The sequence below is a fragment of the Trypanosoma cruzi genome, genomic scaffold, assembly GCF_000209065.1.
Source record: "Trypanosoma cruzi strain CL Brener 1047053516355 genomic scaffold, whole genome shotgun sequence".
Lineage (NCBI taxonomy): Eukaryota > Euglenozoa > Kinetoplastea > Trypanosomatida > Trypanosomatidae > Trypanosoma > Trypanosoma cruzi.
In genome coordinates this window covers 1-9,121 of record NW_001849255.1, presented here as the reverse complement: position 1 = coordinate 9,121, position 9,121 = coordinate 1, and the positions used below count along the sequence as shown (strand labels likewise).

General features: G+C 53.1%; 2 pseudogenes, besides 2 other annotated features; both read left to right on the top strand.

Moving 5' to 3' along the window:
• Window positions 1-9,121: a sequence feature (areas not merged during assembly with more than two copies in the genome that could not be assigned to a particular haplotype).
• Window positions 3,083-3,123: a microsatellite.
• On the top strand, window positions 3,182-6,286 carry Tc00.1047053506225.30 (annotated as a pseudogene).
• Window positions 7,501-9,121, top strand: Tc00.1047053506225.20 (annotated as a pseudogene; the record flags this gene model as incomplete).

Here is a 9,121-nt window from a genome sequence, read left to right as displayed (position 1 = left end):
GTTTTTATTTTGAGCGGGTGCTTTCAGGAGTTGCTCCCGTTCCACGATGATTGTGTGGAAGGGGATTGAGTTGTCGCTCTTGTTACTGCTGGTGTTGTGTTTTATCGGACTGTAATTTCATGGAGTTGCGTGCGAGGAAGTCAACGCTCATTTTGTGCAATGGAAAAGGGTACAGTGAACCGCCTATTGGAAGTAATGAATTGCAGCCCTGCCTTACCGTGGGTTTCCATGCAGGAGGCATTACAGCTTTCAGAAGCAAAGCGGCGACAGAGTAGGAGCAGGGCTCCAGTTTTCCAGTAACGTCTTCGAGCGGGATTATGTATTGAGGCGCGACGTATTGCTGTGATTTCGGGCTGCCGTGGCGTGGCGAGTGCACAGGGTGATCGATGTCTCTTTAGCGGCGGAAATGACGGACCAAGCCATCCCAGTCAGTTTCCACAATAATCTTCAAGCGCACCGCCGCCATGGCTGGATCCCTCGGGTGTGCGCGTGGAACGTGGGAGCCTTGGATGACGCGGCATTGGGATTTGTTGCCCGTTACGGCCCGCAATTTTGTGTGTGCAGGAAGTGTAACGGCCGCTTCAGGCAATTTGCACATCTCTTTACAGCGCGGCCTTTTATTTGTCGCACCGCATTCCACAGGCAAGGGATATCGTCGCGGATTGGCCACGCTGGTACGAGGAAGCCTCCACGAGGAATTCTTTCTCTTCCCCAATTTCCCTCCGGCCGTGCGAATTTCATGCACCACAGCAGATACAGAGGGGTGTGGTGTTAGCATGGAGAGTACGATATTTACCGAGACTTTTTCCACGGCAGCGTGCGCCTATGCACCTACTCGTCGAACCGTGGAGGCACGCGAACAAATGTCGACGGTTCTGGATCACCTGGTGACTCACATTGTGGACGTACCCTTTTGTCTCGCCCGCAGCGCCGAGGAGCGTGCACACGGATGCAGTTTGTCCTTGGCCACTGCGGCGTACCCAGGAACGAAGCTTGTGATGCATAAGCCAAGGAGGCGTCCGACCTCTCACAGCTCATTGACACATGGACCACCGGCATTGTTTTCACTGGCCGAACGTACTATTCGTGCCCGACAGCTCAAGCCAGAAGCTTACCGCTCCACTGCAGCAGGCGACTGGGAACCCACGCGCACGGACGCCACTCTCACTCGTGGGGAAGGAGGCTGCACTGGCCCGCCTCCGCAGCGGGGTTTCGCACAAATACGGATGGCTGCCACGGCCACTGCAACCCACCATCCCGAGCACATTCCGTTGGTGCGGCCCGGATGCCGCACAGCAGACACGCAAAGAAATATGCACGGAAACGCCTCCTCCTCCCGCTGGACTCCACCCCGCCACGATCCGACGCCCGGCAGGCTATCCGGTGTGCGGCAAACATTGCAGCTGCCGCACTAGTGTCGTGACGCACATGGTTAACGCCCAGGGCTTTACGCGCTCTCCCAGGCGCTGCGGGAGTTCGGCTTTCCCGGTGAGTCGGAACCGCCAGAAATCCCACCAGAGCCACCGCCCAGCACTTGAGCGAGGACGAGAGCGAGAGACGGCACAACGATCGCACCTCCGCCACAGACTGCACAGCCCAGGCCGAAGCCACCCCATGCAGTTTCCGCATGGCGTTGTAGGACAAGCAACCCGGAATCGTACTTCATCTTCGGCACTTCCACAAGCAAGAGTTCCCCCGAGAAATAAGGGGCGTTGCCAGGAATATGAAGGTCTGACGGCATCCACACCGTTGGGATGCATGTACTGTGTGAATTCGGGGCTCAGGCTCAGGCGGGACCGCTATCCTGCATACGAGCACACGAACACTCCAGCACAGAGCCACGGTCGGCACCGAAGGAAGCGCTTTGTAAGTGCCCTTAATGTGACAGGCAGGCGGGGAATGACGGGGGATTGACCACCCACACACGGCACAAACACCCGACAGCAAGAAAACCAGGACACCAAAAAATGGAGATTAAATAGCCACGCGCTGCAAGGCTTGAACCTCCGCATGAAGAACATCAAACCCAAACAGAAAACCCGCCTCTGCACAGGAGAATGCCACCGAGAAACAGTGCACCGTGTGTCTAAAATGGCACGCACACATGCGTTGATGAACGTCACGCTGTCGCCGATTTCACGACGGCAGAGGGGTCAGGGTGCCGAGAAGACGCAAGTTGCTCGGCGACGACAGCCCGATGGGATCAACACCAGTTTAGCTTTGCCGTCCAGCATGCGGGCTTCAGTGCCACAGCAATGCCTGACTGACCCGCTACCGCACGGCACGCCACGGGCATCTACCGGACATTGTGAAAACCGGCCGACCGGAGCTGTGCGGAGAGGCAGCTCTGCATTTACTCCGCTGCCCGGCTCTGCAGGCACCCAGAAAAAAGCATGGAGCGGACATTGGAGAGGTGAGGAAGCCGAGATTCACGGAAATATTGGTGTGTCTCCACTTTGAATTGGAAAGGTCTCTGCCCCAGCAGTACCTCCGCGCGGCGAGAAGGCACGAGGCCCCTAGCAGATGCGGCAGGCCGTATTTGCTCCTGGCAGGCTGCCCTCTTCTCCCTTTCCTCATTTATAGCGTCCATTTTTTTGGTTGTTTCCGTGATTTGTTGTTTTATTGATTCTTGGCGGCAACGGATTATCGAGCCACCGCGCTATCCCCGGGGCGGGTGCGTAGCGGTGGTGTGTGCTTCACGGCCTCCACTGCGGCTCCCACTTCGGGTGCCGGGGCTCTCTTTTACATCTCCGATTGTTGGGCGGACGTGCTTTGCGATGGTGGCTGGCGTGTGAGCCTTCGTATTTATTTGAGAAGACAAGAGGAATAGTAACAATATATATATATATATCAACAGCGCTGAATAGATATTAATACCGACAACTAAATACCTATCTATATACATATGCAGCCAATAAAATAGCAATTGAATAAACCAAGAAATCAAGCGATCTGTCAATTGTAGGAGAGAGAAGGGATATATCCATATCTATACACATGCATCAATGAATAAGAATAAAGTATCGTTTTTATTCTCATGCCCATATCGATATATATATACATTGATCAAAGCTTATTTTCGTATATATATATATATATATATATATATATATATATATATATCTCCATATAATTTTCCCTCCGTTCTTTCTTATTTGTGGCATTTTGCTTCCGTTATATTATGTATTCTTCTCCCGTGAGTTCATTCTTGCTTTTTTAGGGCGCATGGGCATTCCGTCCCACAGACAAGGTTTCATATGCACTGAAGCACCCCATCGGACAAAAGTCGCAAGGGGTTTGCGAAGCCCCATCCCAATTGAATGATGATTGCTATCTTCTTTGATCTCCTGAGGAGCTGCGACGTGTGAGTGCGTTGCCCTCGACACCCAACACAATGACAACTTTCAACGAGCAGTTTGCAGGCACATTGTGCAGTTTCCTTGAGGTGTAGTCCACACCCGTATTTTGGGAGTGAATGCACGGTGTACCTGTAGAGGATGCTGAGGGTGGCGTCAGCGAGGCATGGGATAACACGTACTCCGGAACAAGTGTGTGGCGTTGGCCAGAGGAGGCATTGTGTCAACGGCATCATTGATTGATGGCCGGAGATTTTTGGGCCTCGATATTTTGAGCCTTAAGGAATGGAACGCTGCTTGCTGACCAGCTGCCACTTGCTACCTATTCTGTCCTGAATGTGGATTAAAAGGCGATGCGGACGCGTGCAGATGAGGAAAAGGAAATAGGACCCTGTGTGGACATGCAAGTGGACGCGTCAGAGCGTCACGATATTCCTTAACAAGTGTGGAGCTCCCGACCCTGTGCTTCGATTGTTCTGATAAAACTGCCTGGGGTGGAGGTGAGTGCGCTGACTTCCGTTTTACCGAATTTTCCTTCAGCTGACAGTCTGCGCAGCTGACGTGGAGGGACATCATGCGCACCTGTTTCCGGCGGGTGCGATGCCGTTTCCCACATATGAGGGCAACTTCCCCGATGATGCGCTCTGTCATCCTCACTTGTTTTATTTGACGACACGGCGCAACGCGGGGTTGGTGCTGAGCGACGAAGGCTTTCCGTCTCGGTTGGAACCAAAACGGAGAGCCCATGAAGAGACATGCTGCTCGCGACTGGTTGATGCTTGGCCTGGGAGGAGTCTGTTTGCCACCGTGGAGCGTCTCATCCGCTTGAGTGCAGAGTCCTCTACACATTGCACAGTTCTCGTGCTCCTGAGTAATGCCAATAGGGCGGATATGATGATGGTGTTTCATTGCTGAAAGGCTCTGTGAGGAGGAAAAATATTATTTATTTTTTCTTGTTTCTGGACGAGACGAATCCGTTCTTTGATTCAAGTACGAATGTCTTGTCGCAGTTTTTGTTGGCCGCTGGTGGATTTGCTGTTTATTCCAATCAGTGGTTCTAACTGGCGGCTCCAAGGCCTAATATCGACTGGTGCCGTCGTTCTTGGGCCCACGTTGCTTGGCCCAACAATTATTTGTGCAACTGGACAACAAATTTCCCTGTGGGCGTGGTTCAGGTTTGCAGAATATGACCACAACAGCTGCTGAGTGGGCTGGTGGCTGTTGCGTCCTGCATGACTCTTACAATGTTCTTGCGGATTACACTCTGTTGCGTGTAGGTGACATTACATCTGTGTCTTGCCGTGTGGCAGAGGCCTGAACCAACGGAGGACAGAGTGTTTTGACGAAACACAGCACAGACAACCCTCATGTTGCTCATAGTTGTGCTTGTTTTCACTGCGAGCTTCGACGTGGGAACATTTTATTTTGTGCGGTATGGGGATCACTTATCCGGTGGCATATTGCCGTGTGGTGGTCTTTGGTTCAAAGGACCCTGTGGAATACTTTGTGAGGGCGAAGGGTGATGCCAGGACTGTCGTGCCCGCACAGACGGAGACGACAACAGGGTGGTTGATGTGCCCTGTAACATCGCGCTCCCAATTGCGTCATTGGATGCGTGCAGAGCAGGTGGCTCTTCGGTGTCTGTTTGCTTCACGGCCAACCCGCTGGCCCCTTCTGAAGGGCATTCAAGTGTATTCGTTCTCTGAGGGTGTTTCTGCTGTGTGGTCCGCACACTGCAGTGTCCGTTCCATTTGGCCTTTTCTTTGGTGAGAGAATGTTCTGTTGCACTTCTTGGACTTCTGTGGTGAGGGAGGGTCATGGGGCAACATGCCCGCCGTTCCGGTGTTGGCGCGCCGCGTACTTGTGGTCGCGTTACGCAGGAGGCATAATATTCTGTTGCAGGATGAAAGCGACGTGTTCTTGACCTTTGCCAGCTATGAACCGTCTTCTTGTTATGTTGTTTGGGTCTTTCTGCTGGATAACAAGCTTGCAAATGGTTACGAGGGATGTGTGACTGCAGGGCTTGAGCGCCGGTTTGTTTTTTTCTGAGGGGCGGTGTTTAGGAATTACAGGCGCTTGCAGATGTCATTTTCAATGTGAGGGCAGGTGTTTCAGCCACCCGAAGCGCGGCTGTTGGGAAGACGAGTTTCACTCTTGCAGTGGAGGCAGGCATCAAAGAGGCGAATGTGCGGGCCCACCACCCTACTTTCTGTACTGTTTTGCCGCGACGACTGGATCTGATCGCCAGCCACATTGAGCCGTTGCCATGTGGCTGCAACGTTGTCTCGAGGCGGTCGAGAGGCCGCAGGGCACGGCAGTTGCATTCATCCGTGGAAGTGCCACGGGGGAAGAAATGCGGGCCTTTCGGCATCTGTCATCTCGCTGCCTTTTGACGCCATATTTGTTGAGTCCGTGGGTACTGTCTGGTGCTCCTGCCTTTTACTGGATGATTGTAGCTGCTGAGATGTGGAGGGTATTTGCTGCACCTTCCCTTGGTATCCTTCTCGCACGCCGTGTTCGAGGTCGGTTTTTGATTGCTGCATTGCATGGGGTGCTGCAAGGCGGTACTTTATGCCACGCGATTGTGCGGTGGGTGCCATGCGGTGGAAATATTTGACGTCGTTGAGGTGCCCTTGGAGGGTGGGGGTGGCGATCCTCCGGCGCGGGTGATTATTGACAGGTTCACACGCCCCTTTGAACCTGCTGTCTCTTTTTTGTACTTTTATGAATTGACCGCGGACATTGCAGAATATATTCAGGTTGCTGCAGTGCTCCATACATTCAAGGTGTTGTCCTCCGCGCCGTTAAACTCGGCAGCTGTCCGACCGGTGTCTTTGAAGGATTTGGGAGGAGGATCCGTTCAATTTGTTTCGCGGCTGGAGCCAATTCCTCCATTTCTGTCAGTTAGACACGCCCACAGCGTCAATTTGCTTTTTTCCCTTTAATGGGAGGAAAGGGTGATGACGAACCTCGAGAGACGGTGGCTTTTTTTGTTTCATCGCCGGAGATCGGTCAGCGGCGGTCGATGCATCAGCCCTTCCTGAGGGTTGGCGACACAAACTCCGTGGCTGAGACGATTTGGACGTAATTTCACAGGGGCAAAATCCGCGCTTTATTTCCGTGCTTATGCCGATGGAATGCAATGATTTGTCCCCTCTTGTGATGCCTCGTGTGTGCCATGACACTACATTGAGGAGAGCAGGAAGTGCTATTGTGCATGCTATTTTGTTAGACACCACGGCTCCTTTCAGGGGATGTGATTCGACTGTGTGGTGGGTCGGTTGAGGGGGAGTACGTGGATGGGCCGCGCTCACCCGACTGCTGCGCCTCATTTTTCTGAACGGTCTGAGCAAATCGCTGGTCCACCTTTGCTTGTTTCACCGGGCCTGGCGACCTCTTGAGGAGGGGTGCGGCGGCGTGGACTGTCAGGCTGCTGAGGAGGCCGTGGCTGCGCGGGATGTCCTGCGGAATTTTTTGCGTTTTAGGACTACTGTAGAGAAGAGGACACTTCATGCCTCCTCCACGTCCACGAGAGTAAATGGAGGGATCGCGGTTGTGGGATCGCACTTCACGAGTGTCTGCGCTCGTTGATCGCGTCGACGGTGCGCTCTGTGTGTCCGCGACCCCTGCCGAAGCATCCCGCCCTGTTTCTTCCGGTGAACGGGAAAATCCACCGACACGCCGAGGGGGTATTGGGGGATGTTGCAGCGAGGAACGCTTTAAAGGTCCTGCAATGAGGGAGCGCTGCTTGCAGGGATCCCACAGCACATGGGATTTTGCTTGCTCCTAATTTTTTTGTCCGTCTGTTGGTTGGTGCTGCTTGCCGGAGAGTGTCTTGGCCCGTGCGCAAACGTCAATGTCTCTGCTTCTGTTTGTGGCCTCGCAGTGATTGAGCCGTTGTGGACGGGGAGAATAATTACTGTAGCGGTTACGACGAAGCGGATGTGTTAAACTGTGGATGGCGGCGCCACCCACTTCTCTGCCACGTCCTGTTTTGGTGCTTTTTAAACTTCAATTTGATTTTTTGCGCGCAAACACACTCAGGCTGGGAAGGAAGCTACGACCAAGCGCGTGTCGCTACTGTGAAATTGTAAGGCTTTGAAAGGACCAACAGCGCACACACCGCCCACACACACATATTTATATGGTCTCACATGTTGCTGCAGCTGTCATGGAACCCCGCACACACAACCGTCGCCGCTTGACCGGATCCAGCGGAAGGAGGAGGGAAGGAAGAGAGAGTGAGCCGCAGAGGCCCAACATGTCCCGGCACCTCTTCTATTCTGCCGTTCTGGTGGTTCTTGTTGTGTTGGTTTGCTGCGGCAGTGCGGCTGCACACGCTGTGGGGAGTGTGTCAGGGGATGCGCAGCTGCTGCAATTTGCCGAATTTTTTTTGCTGCAGGAGACGCCGGTGAAACCAAAAGATGGCTCTGAAAGTAAAATGAAGGATTCCTTTGTTTCACTCTTTCTCGTCAGTGCTGGTGGGGTAATGGCTGTGCTTGCTGGGGGTACTTTGGCGCGTTGCCCAACAAAACAGGTTTATCCAGCTGACTTTGTTGCGGGGTACGCCAACCCTGCGTGGGGTTTGTCTTCTCTTGCCGCTGAGGCCATTAAGGATAAGTAGAGGGCGCACACGGTGTTGAGTACAGTGAATGAATCGGGACGTGTGGATGTTGCGCGCCAACCCACAACCACTGCGAAGGACAAGAGGGCGTTTCCACTTGTGGGAATCTATGAATAGAAGCATTACGAAGCTAAAAAGAGTTGTAACGTAATTGACTCAGATATTCGACTGGTTGTGGGTGAGGCCACTCGTTCCAGGGACGGCGAGCCGAGTGAACCGATCAACTGGGGTGAACCCAAATTGCTGTTAAAAAAGAAGATCCCGCGGAATACAAGAGACGCGAAGGAGCGTTTCCCCACTGCTGGCGCCGGTGTTTTTATGGAGGATGGCATGCTTGTGTTTCCTTTTGCGGCGAGGAATGACAAGCGTGAATTTGTCTTCATTACCATTTATTTGACGGACAACGGCAATAACTGGGTGCTCCTAGAATGCATTTCCTTTGCGGAATGCCTTGACTCTCACACCACCGAATGGGAGGGATCATCTTTCATGTTTGCTCTTTTTGAGAGTGGCCGCAAGTTGTACGAGTTGCATGAAATGGGGAACGCGCGGACGGAGGCTCTCAGAATACTCCCAGGCGTGTGGGTCAAGTCACGATCAGGAGTCTCTTGGGACATGAGCCTGCGTGTGGAAGCCCTTATCGCCGCGAAAATTGATGGAGGGAAGCTCATGCTGTACACCCAGAGAGGGTAACTCTCGGGGGAGAAAAGAGCCAATGCGCTCTAACTTTTTTTTACGGACAACAACCACACGTTTCATGTTGGATTGTTTTTTGTGGAGGATGATGTGAATCAGACGTTTGCCAACACCCCGCTGTGCTTGGATGGTGCGTTGCACCTCTCGCAGTATGCGGTTATTGGAGCAAGCAGGACCATTTCACTTTCTCACCTGATGGAGGATCTGCAGACGATCAGGTCCGCCCTCAGTACTTGGGCACAGCTGGATGCCTCCTTCTCTGAGTCGTTGACACCCACAGCGGGTCTGGTTGGACTCTTATCCAATGCAGCCAGTGGTGATGGGACGTGGATCGACAATTACCTTTCCGTGAATGCAAGCGTGACGAATGCAATGAAGGTTGAAAATGGGTTTCAATTCACGAGGCCTGGGTCTAGGGCAACGTGGCCCGTAAACAGCCAGGAGA